This window comes from Sinocyclocheilus grahami, unplaced genomic scaffold (assembly GCF_001515645.1).
Source record: "Sinocyclocheilus grahami isolate Dianchi unplaced genomic scaffold, SAMN03320097.WGS_v1.1 scaffold579.1, whole genome shotgun sequence".
NCBI lineage: Eukaryota > Metazoa > Chordata > Actinopteri > Cypriniformes > Cyprinidae > Sinocyclocheilus > Sinocyclocheilus grahami.
The window spans coordinates 654,445-660,555 of record NW_015505758.1 but is presented as its reverse complement, the minus strand read 5'-3'; positions in this window follow the sequence as shown (position 1 = coordinate 660,555).

The window sequence follows — 6,111 nt, the reverse complement described above, 5'->3', positions numbered from 1 at the left end:
GCAGACAAGAAATAAATATTAAATGACTTGAACACTTTATAGGTCCTTATACCATTTAGGGGTAGAAAGATGTACCTTTTAGCTTTTGTACTTAAGGGTATCAGTGACAGCTTTGTACCTTTTTTTCTGAAAGTGTATAAACTGCTGTTGTCAGTGTTTCTACTTTTATATTTCACAGAAAAAAGTATGGGTTTGGAACAAACCGAAGGTGAGTAAATGAGACAGAATTTGCATTTTGGGGTGAACTATTATATCAGTGTTTCCCTGCAGTTATTTTGCATTAGTAATTCAAAGTGCGAATTATTCAGTGAGAAATGCTCAATGAAATCTAAAATAGATGAGAGAGAGTTTTTCAGGAGTATCCCACAAGCACATCTTGTTTTTATCTTTTAACTAATTTACCTGCAATCTAAAAGCATCTTATTAAGGAGGTCTTGTAATATCCAAATCGTTTTTTTCTGCAGGGAGACAGTGTTGGATAATGGAAGAGAATTCTCTCAGGCTGTGATAAACTCTCTTTATCCTTCTGCCTTGGTTTATGATTTAAATGCTGAATTTAATTGAAACTGCATGTGTAATGAAGCTGCTTTAATTGGTAGAGGCTAGAGCAGTTCATTCTTTCAGTATTTGTCACTTGAAGCCTGTTGAAAGAGGACTGAGCATCTATGTGCAATGCCATTGTGGCTGTGCCATTCATTTAATTGAAGATGGCTTTAGAAAGAATCACGTTTAGAGTTGTTGGAAGCCTATATGCCTTCAAATATCTGCAGCCTGAAATAGATTGTGTTTCACACTATTCTGCAATTAGTTGATGGAAATCTACATATTAGAGCACACCAACATTATGGAAATTATGCTCATATGCTTAGACTAATTTGTTCAAAACCTGAAGGATATAGAATTGGCTTGTGTTTGTGTAATGTAAACACAGAGGCTATTTAATAATTAAGAAAACCCTTGCATGTAATATCAGAATAATTGCATATTGCTAAAACTGGGAAATTGCAATAATGGATGGATTTCTTGAAAATTCATCAAGGCTGTTGCATAACAAATCCATTTGTGCACTAATACTAATGACTGCGTGCTCAGGGGGCACTTTTTTTTACTGACATTTAAATGACATTGTTCACTTTTCATTTTATCCAATAACACTGGATTAATTTAAAAATGACATTGCATTTATCCATTCTAGTAGGGGAAAATAAACTTCCTGCTAAATGTTATCTCTAGTAGCAGGAGATGCTGGGTGAGAGCAGCAAAATGAAGCAAAGGCACATTTAGCTGAGCTGGTTCTGATGCAGTGCAGAGGATGGAGCTGGAGGAATCTCCAGGAGCTGTTTATTACTTGTTGGTTTGCTGTTATTACTATTTTCAATGGCGGAGCACAAAAAACTGACAATATTATTTAAAATGTAAGTTAACTACTCAGTATTGACTTTATTTATTGTACTGTTGTATAAAGGCAATATCACATAATTTAATGATTTTTTTTCTTTACAAATGAGTGGAAATTCCAGTTGAATTTCAAAAGTTGAACAGGATCTTTCCTGACATCTTCGAATTTCAAATAACTTGCTGCTGACATTAAAGCAAGATAATACCAAATTGGAGAGCATTTTGTAGACCTATTGGAGATACTAAATACTAATTCTGAAATGTAACTTTTTCCACTCACTTGTAAACAAAAAATGAATTAAATTAGAAAAAAAGGAAAAAGTTTTCACTAGTGAACTTTAGACACAGCGTATATTTAATAATCCTAGAGGTGACCATAGTAGATACTTCAAGAGTATCAGTATCTTGTATTCAGCAGTGTTTTTTCTGTATGCACTTTCTCCTGTCTTTGACTCATTCCACTGCAACATTTGGGTCAACAATCCTGTCTGTTCACACCGAGTAATGGCACTTAACTCGGTAGCTCGAGGGAAACTGTCCCTGCAATTAGTGTCCAATTGCAATTTCAACAGCACTCGATGGAAAGCTTCCACCAGGTAAAGAATATAAAACGGAATGCCGCCTGGTTTAGTTAAGTGCTCTGCATGTATATAGATTGCAGATGGTGACAGACTATGGTGGAGTGAACATGAAGATCATTTTAAGGGCTTACATTTGACATGTTGTCAAACAGGATTTCAGAAAGACATTTTAAATGTATCAAAATTATTAATTTTGAAACAACAATGGATGAAACCTACAACAAAATAGCATTGCTGTAGTAAAGCATGGTACTAGCAGTGTCAAGATGATTAATTGAAAATATATAATTTAATGATTTTGAAGTGTCAAATAGCTAAATAAATGTAAAAAAAAAAAAATGACAGGATTGAAACCTTAACAACAGAACCAGACATATTTTCTTGAGACAATACTAGCAGTGTCAAACAACATTCAAATTGTATATAAATCAGTCAGAATAATTGTATATAAATAAGTATATAAATAAGTCAGACCTCAGGATATTCTGATGCTACTGTATATGTATGCTGTATCTTTTCTAATTGATCAGACTTGTGGTTTTTGTAAACCAGATGATTAAATCTGTGAAATGCTTATATGCTTTCACTGAGGAGGTCAAAACTTTCAAATATGAACTCTTAGACTATTTAACCAGGCAACCTAGCATCACTAGCAAAGTCTAGTGTCTACAACATGTTAAAACGTTAGAAGCGTGTTAGCCACACTGTAAGCAATTAGTGTAATTTTAACTGTAAATTATTATAAAATAAAATATATAAAATAAACGCTTTCAGCGAAAAAATGTAAAAGATCTAACCAGACATTTAATGTAATTTTACAGTAAAATGCTGTTAATTGGACAATTTTTAGAAGTTAAAAAGAACAAATAACATATAATTTACAGTAAAAAACTGTAAAATGATATTCCCAGAATTCCCTGCGTGACACTCCACATTTGAAAGTATTTTGTTTAAATAATCATATTTCTTAATGATTTTTGTCTTGTCTCGTTTGTTATCAGTTATGTGGGTTTATGTTACATCTTCTGTTGTTTAATGAATGTTTATTGCATTATTTAAGTGTCATGTGTGTTACCATGATGGTGTTTAGTGTTTGCGTGAATGACTCTGTGTCTTCTATATATTAGTATATACTTCAGCTTGAGGAAAAGCTACTTGTGATGAACTGATTCTTCATATTGCTGTCTCTTTTACCACCTGCATTATTATGGTGGTTGTCAATTTATGTTAAAGATACAAAACAGATTTTAGTAGCAGTGTGCATTGTTGAAGTTACTACACTCAAATTTTCTTGTTTGTAAATTATAGTTTTATACTGTAAAAATTACAGTTTGTTTGTAAATGTTTTTACAGCTTTTACAACCACAGCTGCCAAAATTATTTTGTAAAAACTACAGATTTTTTTTACAGTGCATGTGCTAAAACATGCTCATCTCACAAGTGTCACGAGAGTGTATATCATTCGATTTTTTATTTTTTTTGGTAATACATTTGTGTGCATGCTGAAAATGTACAAATAAACCAAGGGAAAAATATAATCTGTCTCAGGACTCTAACAACAGTGTTTTATTGTTTTTTAATTTCAAAGCTCCAGCTTCTTTTTGTTCCCCACCCATTGTCATCCTTATCTAAAAGAAATTTATCTTTAAATACCTAAAGATTATGCAGCCTTTTAGAGCAGAAGGCAGACTGAGAGATGAATAAGGACCCAACAGGTTTGTTTTTAAAAAGTACAACTAATTCAGTCAGCCAATAAAGCACATATTGATCATTTGATGTTTATAAACCAATTTTTGCAGAAGTGATGTGTCTTAGGAAGTGTCTAAAATCATGGGTAATCTGCTAATGTTGTAAATGTCAAAGTTGTAAATCACTGCATGGTGAGAAATACAGTTCAGCGGTGGGTCTCTTTCCTTAAAATATTGTTCTGTTCAGACTCATTACTAGAGAATGGCTTGATTTACAATGAAATCTATTAAAAGTAGATTTAAAAAGGCAAGCACTTTACTCACTTATCACTTGTGATCAATCGAAACAGTCAAGCCCATTTGTGGAAAGAAAGTAAGATAAATCTTAACATGAAAGTTATGTTACTGCAAGACGAATCAGACAGTTACATTACTCTCTGCAGCTCAGACTAATTAAGGGTACTTGATTAATGATATGCCTTACTACAGTAATATGAAAATAATAAGAAATCAATTATCCAGTCTTCTAAGGAGCGCCCTTTCCATTTAAGGTGTCAAGATGCTAATTAACAATACCACAGACTTTATGGGTGTTTGTCTGTGCATGCATTTTTTAAAAACACTCTTCTGTGACAAATACTTATCTGTCTGTGGGTTTGGAATCAATATGATGTGTTGGTTTTGCAACATGGGGTGAAATGAATGAATCAGTAAGCTGTGGAAGCCTGAATTATTTTTGTTTTCATGTTATTTGTGGTATCAAACAGATACGATGTTCTTACAGTCCAAAACTTGATTTAAAAGGATTAAATCTAACACAAACAATAAGGAATTTATTCATCTCTGCAGACAGTGGTTCAAGCTTCTGTGCAATGTGACAAATTAGTCATATCAGGATATCAGCCATAACAGTGATGAAAAACTGTTGTGCACTGACAGAATATTGTAATATACAGTATATTATGCAATATAAAATATAGAACTATAATTTCTCTGGAAATTTTTCTGTGCTGTTTCATTATGAAAGTGATTTATTTTTCAATTCTCACTTGTACCTGTGCCACATTATTTGTTAATGCTATTAATTGCTAAAATAGGCAATTGCTTCTTTTAGGCAAGGCAAGGCAAGTTTATTTATATAGCACATTTCATACACAATGGTAATTCAAAGTGCTTTACATAAAAGAAAAGAATATAATCACAACAATAAACTTTGAAAATGATAAAAAAAAATTGATTTAAGAGGTTTAAAATGAATCCCAGAAAGCCCAACCAAGTTTTCCAGTCTCTCTAGTAGTATGTCATGATCGACAGTGTCAAACGCAGCACTGAGATCTAGTACCAGCACTGATATTTTGCCAGATTCAGAATTTAAGCGAATATCATTTATTATCTTAATGAGTGCTGTCTCTGTGCTGTGATGCGGTCGGAAACCAGATTGAAAATTGTCCAGGTATCCATTTGAGTTTAAGTATTTGTTCAGCTGATTAAAGACTACCTTTTCAATAATCTTTCCTATAAAAGGAAGATTTGATATTGGTCTATAGTTGCTCAATATGGTGTTATCAAGAATGTTCTTTTTCAGAAGGGGATTAACAACTGAAGTTTTCAGGGAGTTTGAAAAAGTCCCAGAAAGAAGTGAGGCGTTCACCACTTCTAAGAGATCTGCTTCCAAACAGTTTAGCACCCTTTTGAAAAAATATGTGGGAAGTGTGTCAAGATAGCAGGTTGACGATTTAAGGTGCTGTACTATTTCTTCCAAAATTTTGCTATCAATTTCTTCAAAAGCAGACATAGTATCTTCTTTTTGATGTTGTGGTCGAATCTGTCTAACCTCTGCATAACTTGGGGATGTGCTAATCGCCTTCCTGATATTATTAATCTTTCAGAAAAGAAGGAAGCAAACTCATTGCATTTGCTGTCGGAGAGCATTTCACTGGCAATCTGACTTGGGGGGGTTTGTCAGTCTCTCAACAGTAGCAAAAAGAGTGCGAGTGTTGTTTAAGTTACTGTTTATAAGGTTAGAGAAGAATGACTGTCTAGCTTTGCCTAGTTCCCCCCTTTTAGTGCTTAACTCAATGCATGTTACATCTAAAATGACATTACATCTTAAAAATGATGTATGTCCACATTGACATATAGGGAAGAATGAGGTTGGTTGGCACAATTTTCATTCTTTGGTTGAAAAAAAAAAACATAAACCCAACTACACCAGAGCCAATCCACTCTGGCCAAAATGATGTAGGCTCTAAGGGGGAAGCAAACAACAAAATAAAATGTAAAAACAATTTCATTTCTAATTGAATTGCTTATATATATATATATATATATATATATATATATATATATATATATATATATTTTATATATATTTTTTTTTTATATATATATATATATATATATATATATATATATATATATATATATATATATATATATATATA